Below are 14,345 nucleotides of genomic sequence, written 5' to 3'. Positions count from 1 at the left end.
ACCTGAAAAATTAAAAAATAATTAGGTCTCAGAACTATATTTTTTAGTATTTGTCAAGAAATCAGGTTAAAACAAACGAATGGAGTCAAAAATTGCACTATTTTATGTTTGGTGAAAATAACATTGTTAAATAGCGTTTGTATATGTTACTTTTCTAAAATATTTAATTCTTTTGTTTTAAAATATTGAACGATTTTTTTGATATCTAGTTAAAATCTGCTATATTTTGATGTTTTGTTTTTAATAAAGTTTGAAATTCTTACGTTAGTACTGTACTTAATTTCTGGAGACTACCATTTTATTCAGAATCAAATTTACTGCAAGTTTTGTTTAAAACCTTTATGTGTTTCTTTTATGGAAGTTATTTTATGTCAAACAATAAATAATATGTTTTGCAAACCCAATCTTTAATTTTAATGTTTTACCCAGATTTCTCGAAAACTACTAAAAATGCAGTTCTGGGACCTATTTTTTCAGTTTTTCAGGTCAGATTTCATGTAAACCACTAAATTTACCTCTTAATTTCAAGAATTATAGTCTAGTTTAATTTTACCGAAGACGTAGTAATCAGGGCGAAAACTTTCGCCTACTGAAACTTACTAAGAAGCGTTTTTTCGCATTTATCTATGTATATTTAAACTTTCTTCTTTATTTTCAAGAGTAGAATAAGTTCTGAAAGTTAGTTATATTCTTAGTGAATCACTCTGTTATCTTCTTAGTGTATATAAACACGGTGTAAACGTGGTTTATCATTTTATTACTATCTGGATTTCTATTTTCTCTAAGAATGAACAAGGCAAAGATATTAGTGATTTATAAATTTTATTGAATGATATTTTAAACTTTATTTTATTTTTTTATATCCATTAAAAATACTTAGATGGGATAATTTTTTTACTTTACCATAATTGTGGTCGTATATATTTTTAATCATTTCTAAAAATATGCTGATAATGACAGATTAATAAGACAGACTAATAAGACTAAGACAGATTAATAAGTGCGTATCTAGTTTGATAATTATTTTTTATTTGTAGACAGACGTTTATTCAAAAAATCGTTTAACATTTGTCTTGTTGAGTTGTACTTTAATCGACATTAACTATTACATGAAATCATTCTATACTAATTATATTAATAAATTTGGTAGTAACCACACAGGATATAGATAAGATAAAGTGGATAAAAGAAATTCTTTGGTTTTTTACTAATAATTGGTTTATGCAGTATTACATTACTTCAAAATGGTACAAAAAAATAAAATAAATTGAATTAATTATATAATAAATATCTAAGCTAACTGTTCCCAACATACTTTTGTGTGTAAATAAATGCTAAATAACCTGGCATTAAACCGAACAAAGAAATCATAAAAAAATATTTAAAAAAAGAAGACGTCGTTCTGTTTAAAATAAAAAAATAAAAAATTAAGTTAAAAGTTGAAATTATTTTATTTTTTTGTTGAATGTTTTTGCACAATAGGATCAAGTGGTTATAAAAAAACTCGGGTGGGGCTGCGCCGGAGCGCACGGCCGTTGGTTTAACGTGAAACGTTACAGACCTTGGATGAAGTTCCTCCGAGCTACAGACCGACTAACTTATCTGTAGAGTTAAATGGGAAAACCACTATCGTATTTTTTTTAAAGAAAACTGAAGTCTCCGATGGAAAATTTTAGTTCCTTCATTTGGCCAACTCTACAGATAAATTGGTCGGTCTGTACTTTTAGTGTATCGGATTGAAATAAAAACGAGACATCGACTGCGTACTAAATTTAATTTTAACATAAAACAGACACTAAACGGTACATGATGTATATTTCGACTAATATTTGACGACAATTTTATTCAACATCGGTCTGTGATGTAAGTAAGAGACATAAGGCATAATAAGCAGCGGTAGAGGTGCTCGCGCTGTCGGCGTCGTTCACTGAGCGCGTCGTGCCAGCTTTGCGACGCTCCCGAAACAGTCTCTTTCGCTCGGCACCGGAAATTTGGGTATCTGTGCGTGGCCTATAACCTTCCCTTTCCAACGAAATGCGTAATCTATATTTCCGACTGGCTTTTGCGCGGGCTGAGGCTGACATATTGAATTTTTATACTTTTTTACACGTTTACTTTAATTTTTTACAAAATTATTGTCCAAAATACACTTACTATTACTTAACTCAATCTATCTTGACAAATTCTAAACACAAACATACGAATCACCGCGCTATCACGTCTAAGTCGTGAGCTACACTGAATTGAAATGAGCGAGAGCGCCAGTTTTGGCAGATATGCGCTGTGCCCCCTCCCTGGCAATCCATTCACTACTGTTGCTCGCAAGTCGTATCGGCGAGCTGACCGTGTAAGTTATAAAATTACACTACATTTACGTCTCTGACACTAATAATTAGGGACTTGTTAAGTCAGGACGATATAGACTTTTTCGTTAGGCTACAAATTTCTGTTCTGGTACCCGTCTGTTTCGGTGTGATTTTGAAGACGTTTCACGTCAAAAAAGCAAATACATCAAAAACCAGACACAACTGTCTTTGACATTACAGTAAATTACTAAAGGTTTTTACAAAAAGGTTATTACAAAAAAAAGAAGATTATTACAAAAGGTTTTTTCCATTAAAAGTTTTTCTTCAATACATAATATTGAATGCCTTAAAAAGATAATACATATTTGTACCTAAAAAGAGGTAAAAGTCCTACTCCATTAATATTTTTTTTTTTTTTTTTTTTTTTTTTTTTTGAGGCAAGAATATCTTCTATTCTGAGGTGACTAAACAAATGTTTCTGCTCAAGACAAGCGAAAAAATAACTGCTACGAAACTACGAGATGGCCCTAGCTGTAGCTATTTAGTTCTTTAGATACCAGCAGAGAACTTTAAAAGGTACGCTGTAATTTTTGTAATCTGTATGTGATTTTAATTAGTAAATTGTTAATTTTTCAGCTTTAAATATTTTTTTGAAAGGGCAAAATTTTTGAATATTGATTAATTCCTTATACAAGTCTTTTTCTTAATAATGTCTCAGCTAAATTTTATATCCAAAGTAATTCTTTGGGATCTAATTCGCTACCAACGGTGATAATTGCGTCAACGTGTTTGATATATCCAATTATAAGGGTGGAAATTATAAAAATTAAATAAAAATTTAATTTTTAAACCGTGTCACCCCTTTTTAAAAAAAAATTCCCATTTCGCCTGCATAAATATTAGATGCAGTCGGATTTTCAGTCTTAAAATTAAAAATTTTTTAAAATTGATATTTTAACTAGGGTCCCATTCAGTCCTTTTTTTGATCTTCCAAGTTTATTTATTAGAGTAATTATTTAGTTTAACAAGTCGGCTACTGTAACAAAGTTACAGTATTAAAAAAAGGATACCGTGATGCTCCCCTGTCCGATGAGTTCGAAAATCAGGTCAAAACTAGGCCTATATATAGCCCAATATTTAGGCTAAATTTCAACTTTTTTGGTCAACGGTATTTCGAGGTATGAAGCAAAAAGTGTTTAGATATAATGTTGAATATCCCCCATCACTAATTCCGATTGCTATAAAGTCAGGGATTTTAAATAACTTAATAAGTACTTTTATCGTACTAAAGTTCATTTTCTATGGCCATTATACAAAAGTTAAAAATTGTGAAAACTATAGCTTTCTCTTTTAAATTTTGTCTAAAATTTAATGCCATCAATTCCCCATAAATAAAATTTTGGAGTTATTTTCAAAGAATTTACGTTGAGCCAGTCCAGAGATATTATTCAAACCCACCGGGTTGGTCTAGTGGTTAACGCGTCTTCCCAAATCAGCTGATTTGGAAGTCGAGCGTTACAGCGTTCAAGTCCTCGTAAAGCCAGTTATTTTTACACGGATTTGAATACTAGATCGTGGATACCGGTGTTCTTTGGCGGTTGGGTTTCAATTAACCACACATCTCAGGAACGGTCGAACTGAGAATGTACAAGACTACACTTCATTTACACTCATACATATCATCCTCATTCATCCTCTGAAGAATTATCTAAACGGTAGTTACCGGAGGCTAAACAGGAAGAAGGGAAAAAAAGAGAAATTATTCAAAAAATAGACTAACGTATCTACATACATACAACTGGAAATTTCTATAATTTATTTTTTTGCTTTTTCAACTAAAGGGAAAAATTATAAAACCCAGATACTCAAAATTTTGGCCGATTGCTGTATTTTTCTTTTATAGTTCTAATACTAAAGTAGTAAATTAACTATAACCGAAAATGTAAAAAGTATAAATGAAATCGATATTGAAAACTTTACATAAATAAGAAAAATGATTTAAACTTTCAAAAGATTCTAAAAGGAAAAAAAGATCATTCACAAAAACAAAGAATACACATAAGACAGAATATGAGCGAGATAATTAAAGAATACTGGGAAAAAAGAAAAAGAAAACCCCAAAATAAAGGTAATTAAAAAAGATTATAATTAATAAAAATAAAATATAAAACTAAAAAAGAAAATTAATATAAAACACTCATTAATTTAAAAATTAAATCCTGTTGAAATTTTGATGGGAAAAATATTAAAAATAACAAAAATCGAACTGTATAATATCATTAGTTTTTCTCGACTATGTAATTAAAGAACTACTAAATACAAACTGACGAATGTAGTTTTATATATACATATAAAAAATTAAGGTTTTCTTATTACGCAAGAATAAGAGAAAGGTAAAGCTTTAACCGACATACTTTATTTGATTGTGCCCCTAAACCTAAGTATAGTTCTGTAAACAATATCCCGATTTTCAAAAAATTGATCCCATTAATTCGTTTTAATTATTTTATTGATATATAAGTATTTGATCCAACTAAATCGAGTAAAAGTAAGTATAAACGAAACTTTTGTTCTAAGAAAACAAAATTGAAAATTATCAAGTTAAATATTAATTGATGCTGCTAATAGAGCGGATTTTTGAGGAAAAATGTATTTTCATGATAAGAAAATTGTCAATAAATGATACTACTGGTCGATTCGACTGAAGTTATTGATTTTTGTATTATTTCAATTAAAATAATTCGTATATATAGAAAGTTATTATTGCTGAAAGTACAAATAGAATTTATATATCCTTAAAGAAAAAGTATTAGTAGAAATGAACTCTACACAGTTATTTCAATATAAATGATGGTAATATTACAAATACGTAACCATAACGTCAGAAGTAACTTGCTTGTAATTCACAAATTAATTTAATACTGAATATATGTTTAACGTATACATTACCTGTCTCTATTGTACAATATCGTGTTGCTGGGTACAATAAATCCTATTTAATAAGGATGTATCAATACTGACAATGATATTATCAGCAGTATTTCTATTTAGTGTATGTATGTATGTATGTATGTATGTATGTATGTATGAGAGTGCACGCGCGTGTGTGTAAAACCAAAAGAGAGAGTGAGTGAGAAATTTGGGATTACGGACTTTTTTTAGATTAATTACTTTAGATAATTTGAAAATGTTTTTGTTTTATAGACAAGTAGCAAAGAATACAGACTACTATATTTTGACTGCCAGATATCATTTTTCGAATTCCCTGGTATAATAGACTCGGCCAATTTTCGTTGAAAACCCCCAAACAAATCATCTCCGTAATGCGATATCAATTTCCTGTTTATTCATTCAATCGGATAAGAACTGTACCATATCAATATTTTATAAGCTAAATGTTGGGAAATAAAAAGGCAAATATTAGTGACTATATTTTATTATAAAAATTGATGCAGACTACAAACACAAAGTATGAAAATTAGTCGATTTGAGAGGCAACTAAAAACATGGTAAAGGTTTTTACAATCCTCTGCATGTTTTACGTGTGTACCATTTAAAGACATTTTTGTTTTGTTTTATTCTTTTAATCCACAACAAAAAAACAAATGGTGATAAAATCAAAGGTAATAGAGAATAGTAAAATATATATATCGTTAACCCCTTGATATCGACACTGACGTTGTTGAAAACTGGTTTCGGTGCAACCCTACAATTTTATACTCTTCTTTGCAAAATAAGGTAAGTATGATTTATGACTTTCGCAGTCACATTATTTCAGGGTAAAAGGAAATAAATTTTATTATAATTTAATTAATAACCAGAAAAAATTAATATAAAAACTCTATATAAATACTTAAATTAGAATTTCCTTTATAAACTCGTTTATACGGACCGTTGTTCTCTGAAATCACAAAAACTCTTGAACCGATTTGAACAATCCTTTTATAAGTATTTTCAATGAACTTTAAAAATAGTTTTAGGAGTAAATTTTAATAAATATCTTCTTGGTTAGATGAATAATAAAGCTTAAACAGATGACGTATTGCGTTTTAAAGCAGTAATTTTTCGTATCGTGATATATTAAGCGAATGACTAACCTAAATTCTTTAAGATAGTTACAAATTTCTAGCAACTAAAACTTAGAAAAAAAATCCGGCTAAGTGTTGCATAAGCTTCCCGGCTATGCCAGAGTTTTGTAGTAAAATTTATTCTATTCTCTGACCAAACGTTTAATACGATATCCGTGGTGACCGTACTTCTCCATTCCTATGAAAAACTTTAACGTAAATTAAATGGTATTAATAACCCATATTTAGAAACGGATGGAAATGCCTACCGTGGCATTTGCATCGTTGGCATATTAACAGAGACCTAACTGATGAATAATATATATGTATATAAACAATCAGTACGTGGGTCAATAAGACGATTTCTAGTAAAGCCCATCAGTGCTAGGAACGAATGGGGTGTGGTATGACGGCTGGAATCATCAGAAGCTGAGTGTGTTCCCTCTAGGGGAGTCAGGATGAAACATCTTATAAAATTGGTTGATCCAGTTTACAGTTAAAAAAAAAAGATAATTGACAAAAAAAAATTAGGCTTGTTATTTACCATCCCTGAATGAAATTGCCCGAATACATAACCCCAAATCACGTAATAATACAAAGGAATTATCTACTTTTTTTTTCTATGATTAATTCACTATACAAACTTGAAGCTTGCGCATGGTAATATGAAATGCAGATTTTGTAGTTTATGAAAAATGCCTGACCGGGACCACCGGATGAAAGGACGAGACACTACCACTCCGTCACTAAGATCGGCAAATACAATAATTTGAATTTTAGTCCAAAAACGACAAAAAAGAAGTAAGGCTATTTGCCCCCGCTGATTTATGGGATTTTTAGTAAGACAAAACACCATCAGAAGGTATCTTAGTTACTTAGGTATTATTAAATTACGTGAAAAAATTTACGAATTGTTTCAGTAAATTTTTAAGATACAGGACGCACGAAGTGACTTATACAATCCTGCCAATTCCATCAGTTGTGACCAAACTTAAATCGAATCAACGATCCCTGTACAGAAATTATGATAAATGTCATTCAAATCGGTTCATCTTGTTTGAAGATATCAAGCCAAATACACACATACAGCCTCCGAAATTCATTTCAATGTCAATCCTTTTTTTGTCTGAGGGGTCATGAAATATCGAGATCTGCAAAAAAATCCCTATATGCAAAATTTGACCTGATAAGCATACCTTCCCTTATAGCTATGCAGGATTACTATATAGCCAGGAAAATGAAAAAAAGACTCCTTTTTATTTTAGTTATTTCATTTTTAAAACCTCTCACGAAATATCAGCAATTTAAATATATGCTGAATTAATATTTTCTTATGGAGCCGAGTGTTGTATTTTTTTCTGACAAGTACCTATTATTAATATCTACTAAATTTAAAATTAAAATTTCTTCTGTAAGTAATCTTTTTTTCTATTGCTGATTTGTACATTGCAATCTGTTCGACTTGTGAACAATAAGCAATCCGGTAGTCCAATGAGATGAGGATAATATATAAATAAATAAATATATATATATATATATATATATATATATATATATATATATATATATAAATGTAAAAATTAAATATCACTAATAATTAATGTTACTTATATACTTTACATTTAATATTGCTTATTATTAATGTAAATAGGTAAATATAAAATATTTTGTGTCTTATACAGACACAGCCCAAGTAGATATGTGGATAATTGAACCCCAACCACCAAAGTACACCGGTGTTCTCTGTCCAGTAGTATTGAAATCCGTATAAAGGTAATTTTTCTTTACTATGATGTGAACGTCAGAACCTTCAACTTTTCGAATTTACGACGATGATTAAACACTAGATCAATAGAGCGGATTTACATAAGAAAAGCAAATAAAAAACAAGTCAGACAAAAAACTATAATAGAAAAATCTTACATCTCCTTCAACTGCGTTTTCGAGATAAACTGCCCATAATATTAATATATAAATAAATATTATATATTGCATTATCCAATTAAGGAGTTCACTAATTGAAGCTAAATTCAATATACAGAATAAAAGAAAGATTTCTTGTATTGAAAGGTTGATTGTAAAGTTAAAGGTAACAAAATACTTTGATGGAACGTGAAATTGTATTTGATTTAACGGTAGACCACCAATCATATCAGACTACCAATAATAAATCAGTAGCCGCTAGTTAATTCAGCCAATCCGGTTGGATCTTCATATGAATTATTCCTTTTTTCAGAAACATATTATAATTCAATTTGAATTTACTAAATTTGTAATAATCGCTTAAAATATTTTAATTAAGTATCATTCAATTTATTGGATATTTAAAAAAATCAACAGATTTAGAAAATTAATTAAGAAACGTTGTTGAAAAAATGAATTCAACGTTACGCAACACAATGTACATCGATAAAAACCTTTAACTCATTACGATGATTAGTTAAAACAAGGTAAATAAAAATCTATTGTAAACATCCTAAAAAGGTAAAGCAAGTAAATTTTATCTTTTTTAACGTATCAACTAGATTTTCTTTTGTTATCAACCAGTTATATACACCGCTGATAGCACCATTCTAAGTTTTCAATCGAATCCAATTCTAATAGTATAAAACCCTAGTCGATTATAGGGGTTGTTCCATCATCCCTTATTCAGTTTTTCCTTTAACAATAGTTTCTGGTTTATGCTATCCCTTAAAAAACAAATTATGGACGTATCGTAAAATCCTAGATATATCCTTGAGTATCTTATTTTAATGTTCGACCTATTTTTAGTTGTATGTAGATGCTTCATACTTATATTACATGCTTTTTATTTCATTTACTTTTAGCGTAGTATATAAAATTGAACTGATCACAAGAATTTCGTTACACCATCATTTTTATTATTCTTTTATATTTTAGGTGATAAAATTGTTTTAAGGGCTTTAAAATGTTTTGTAATTGTTACTTGAAAAACTGACAATTGTTAAAACGATTTATTCTTATCATTATTAAGACTAAATATAAAAATTCGTTGAATCAATTCATATATTAATAATGAAATTTGAAATATCAGAAGATACTTATTAGCAAGCCATATTTATAAATGGCTCAAAGTCGAATAAGTTCGAGGAATGACCGGTGTGACTATATGGTATGACATCATACTATGACATCGATACTAATTGTTTACTATGACTCAATCTTGTAAGAAAAATAAATTCATCAGATTAATATGATTTAATTAATAACATAATAATTTACATATTCATTACAATCGCAGTTTTTACTGTGGTATAATACAGACCAGAGAATCAGTTTCGTTTTGGATTTCATACTAATATTAGGAAACTCGCTACTAGGGAAAATGGAGTCCGAATATGCTTATCGATTACTAACGGAGACTGAAAAGGGATATTTCAGACACTCAGTATAGGAGAAATATAAAGAAAAACAGATATTAGATAAGATAATATACCATAGACTATATTTCTTTAAAAATCGGGTTTTTAAAATCTGTTACAAAAAAAAAAACCGCCTGCCATTCAATTATGGTTTGCAGATTTGAAATCGCTTACTACAAGACACGCCTTATTAACATACGAGTATAGTAGAAAAAACTCTCTTTTTTTTGTTCACCAGTGTTATTATAACTAAACATACAAAATTATTCACTAAATGAATTAAAACTATCTAACTTTAAATATGGATACCGTTGTATTGTGTTTCTCTAGTAGACGTAACATTGCTGATCGCACCTAAATAGAATTCTCATTTATGATATGGGTAGAATTTTTTTTTGTTATAAAGCGAAATTTCTAGAAATGATATTAGATGACAAATTCACTTGCCCTGATCAAATTGATTTCATTTGCTACAAAATTAAATCGTACTTTCTTGTTTTAAAGCGCCGTAATAAAATACTAAGCTTGATACCATTAAATACTCTACTTATTATCCTTATATATACGTATATTTTAATCTATAATGTAATATCATTTCTTGAGCCTCTTACAAAAAGTCTTCAGAACGAGTTTTCAAGATGTAGATCGTTGTTTGATGCCCATAAGTATGAATCATGTTTCGAAAATTAAAAATGTTAATTTACCCTTAAGTTTATATTTTTGAATTTTCAATGTTTGCTAAAAAGAAATATTATTTTTTTAATAATATCAATAGATGTAGGCAGACCGAGTCATCGATGGGTGCCGAACAGTCTAATCAAGCCTAAACGTGGAGGAAGAGGTATAGGAAGAAGGAGAAGAGCAACAACATCCATACCTATCAAATTAGACTACAAAACTATTTTCGTTAACTCAACACAACGCTTCAGCTTACGAGGAATGGTCTTATTGTGCTTCCATTGCCATTTTCAATAAATTACCGAGCCATTTAAAAATCTTTCCACCGATTGATTGAACACTACAAAAAGTTTTTTTTTTATAGAAAGAATAAATATTATTACTTTGTCGATGAATTTTTAAATAATATTGTTATAAAATAATAAAGAAACCCTGCATTTTTTGCGTAACGTTTAACATGTACATAAATATGTTGTTCATGTGAACACGAAGGTTGAAAACAAACAATGTACCGATCACATGGAGGGCAGTGTACGCATTCAAGGACGTTTTGGATGAGGCTGAGGAGTCTCAGGGGAGTGGGTCCGTTTGGCCTAGTATGGTGGATGAGGCGACTCAGACTTATTTTGTCATTTCGGACGTGTCTCGGTTCTCTCCGCCCGTAAGAACATGGGGAGGTCCTACATATCCGGGTGCAAGCTGCTGGTGGCGCCGCAGGGCAACTGCGTCAGAAGATCTCTACAAAGGTGGAAGGCGCCACCACAGTGCTGACGGGGAGGGGCGGACGGAGGGTCCACATCCTTGGACGTGGACGTGCTGACGACAAAAGAACAATTCATTGCGGAATTTTGCAAGATGACGGGGGAGTCGGTTACGGTAGATATAATGACCATGCGGCCGGCCTATGGGGCAGCGCAGGTGGTTACGGTAGCGGTGCCGCCCACCCTTGCGGAAAAATTGTTTGTCAGATGGACGGATCCGTATTGAGTGGGTGGCCTGTAGAGTCACACGGCACACCTTTGATGACCTATGTTTTCGGTGCTGAAGTTGGGGCCATAGGGCTCAATCTTGCTGCACCCCGGATAGGAATGACAACTGCTTTATCTCTTGTCACTTGCGGCCCTCTCATTAGAGGCATGGCATGACAATAAACACCCGGGTCCCGGCTGCCTGGGTAGGGTTTTGTTGCCGCCGAGGTAGTTTGAAGCGATGGTACCCCTCGGAGCTGAGTTTATATTTGATTTTGTGTGAGGCTCCGGGGACTCCCCCGGAGCCCCGGAGCCGGGACGGGAAAAATAATGATGCGACGTAATAAAAAAAAATAAATAATTTGTTAAATAATTTTCATTAACAATTTTTAGATATGTTTAATATTAGTATATACAAAGTGTTCCACGAAGAAACGGAGAAACTTTCACAACATATTTTTCCCGTGAAAATAATGAAAAAAGGACATATAAACACAAGTCTGGAAACGCTTTGTTTTAAAGTTACGACTAGCGAGAGATTTCGCCAGGATTTCAGCTCTTCTAATAAAAAGAAGCGCTGCTGTAATTTTTGAGACCCAAATTAAACAGTAAAGTTGGTGGTTTCTTACGTAATTTAAACTGGGAAATAGGATAATACAGGTCCCACAACTGTAACTTCAGTAGTTTTTAAGATATCCGACGTAAAACACAAAATTCGGTGTCGAAAAATAAGTTATTTTTAAGTTTATAGTACAATTACTTTGTTAAATGATTAATAAATACGGAAGATTTAACAAAACTTGTAGAAAATTTAATTGTAAGAAAATTAATGTAAATACAGCCAATAAAAAGATAATAAAAAAGTTTTAAAAATCGTTTTTTTATTGAAGCAAAACAAACAAAAAATAGACAGAAAATCGTATTATTCTTTCTGTACCTAACAAACGTTATTTTAAAGCATTTTCCAAGCATTGCTTTTAAACACACTTTGGTGTATCAGCATTTACGAACAAAAGGGTCATTTTCAATATTCATTTTTGCTGAACGCCATGTAAATCATCTTGTTAATCACGAACATCGTATGATTCAGCACGTTCAGCGTAGCCCAGGCACTAGTACAAAGCCAATTTCATTGCGCACTGGGATATCAAAAAAAAAGTGTGGTGCATAGTACGAAATGAAAATATTTATTCCTTCCGCCTGGAGAAGATTAAAAAATTAAAGCCAACAGATTACAAACGTCTGTCATCGGCTTCTAGACAACGCTGATAAGGTAAATTCAATTTTCTTTATTGATGAAACCACTTTTACGAGATACGGAGTCTTTTAATTCTAAAGATAGTCATCTTTGGAGGGAAGAAAATCCACATGGTACTGTGGAAACTAGTTTCCAACATAGATTTCACATTCCTTTAAAACCTAGATTGCAAATGATTTTCCAGCACGATGATGCAGTGCTACATTTTTCTTTAGTAGCAAGAAATCAATTTATATTAATTTCTAACTTGACTGAACATGGTGGACCAATCTACTGGCTACCACGATCAACTGATTTAACGCCACTAGATTACTTCATTTCGGGCCATATGAAACTAATGAAGAGTTACTTATTAAAATACGAAATGCTATTGAATTTATACGAAACGATCCCGAGATGATACGGAAAGCAGCCGGAAATACTTTACGTCGGGCAGAGTGCTGTGTATATTGTGAAGCAGGGAATTTCGAACAACTACTGTAATTGAGGTTTGTTATTCTGTTTTTTCCCATTTATAATATTATGTATTTTTGTTTTTTTTTTTTTTTTTTTTTTTTTTTTGCTGTACGATGTTTACTACAGAAAGAATTTACGATTTTCTGTGTATTTTTAGTCTGTTTTGCTTCAATAAAAAACTAATTTTTAAAAGTCTTTACTAACGTTTTAATGCCTGAATTTACATTACTTTCTTGTAATTAAATTCTCTACAAGTTCTGTTACTAAGTCTTCCACATTTATTAGTCATTTAACAAAGCTACGTACTACAAACCTAAACAAACTTGTTTTTTAACACTGAATTTTGTGTTTGACTTAAAACTTACTGGAATTACAATTCTGAGATCTGTTTTATCCTATTTTCCAGATCAAATTACATAAGAAACCACCAAATTCCTCTTTAATTTGGTTCCCAAAAATTACAGTAGGGCTTCTTTTTATTACAAGAGCTGAAATCCGAGCGAAATCTTTCGCTAGCCTTAAAACGAAAACAAAGCGTTTCCAGATCTACGTTTATATACCTTTTTTCATTATTTTCGCGTATAAAACATGTCCTGGAAGTTTCTCCGTTTCACTCTGTATATTTATAGACTGTGGATGCCGGTATACTTTGGTGGTTGGTTTCAGTTAACCACACATATATATATATATGTATGTATATAGAGCGCCTATGACACTTTCGGTAACGTAAGTATTCCAGCGCGGGATCATATATCTAAATCGGTTGAACCGTTGAGCTGCTAAGATGGAACAAACATACACCCTAAATACATTACACTCCTTTTTGGACACTCATGTAATAAAAGAAAGGGATAATATTCTCAAAATCGCATCGAGAGTCGAGGGTTCAGGGAACAGAGCCCCTGGCTAGACGATCGGACAAGCGAAGCGAGTCCTGACCGGCTAGTAATACATAAGTAAGATGAAGCAACATTGATAAATAAGAGCAAGAATAATGAATATGCTTACACAATCGAACATACTGCCCGTCAAAAAATCATAAGATTTTTTCTTAAATGTTTATAAACAATAATAAATAACAACAGTAATAATAACTACAAAATAAGTTAATTAATTTTACTACCGTAATTCATTCATTCAGTATCATAGCAGATCTTAAAACAACTATTTTCGTTACAAATAAATCTATACTGAAAATACTATCGATTATCGATTTAGAATCGTATGTA

At 31.1% G+C, this 14,345-nt stretch overlaps 1 protein-coding gene across 4 annotated transcripts in view; it reads right to left on the bottom strand.

Moving 5' to 3' along the window:
• Window positions 1–14,345, bottom strand: part of LOC142324256 (uncharacterized) — a 440,588-nt gene that overhangs the window by 318,356 nt on the left and 107,887 nt on the right. The window lies entirely within an intron of this gene.

The sequence above is a fragment of the Lycorma delicatula genome, chromosome 4 (assembly GCF_047948215.1).
Source record: "Lycorma delicatula isolate Av1 chromosome 4, ASM4794821v1, whole genome shotgun sequence".
In the NCBI taxonomy this organism is placed as follows: domain Eukaryota; kingdom Metazoa; phylum Arthropoda; class Insecta; order Hemiptera; family Fulgoridae; genus Lycorma; species Lycorma delicatula.
The sequence above is the reverse complement of the archived record's forward strand: the minus strand, read 5'-3'. Positions and strand labels throughout refer to the sequence as shown.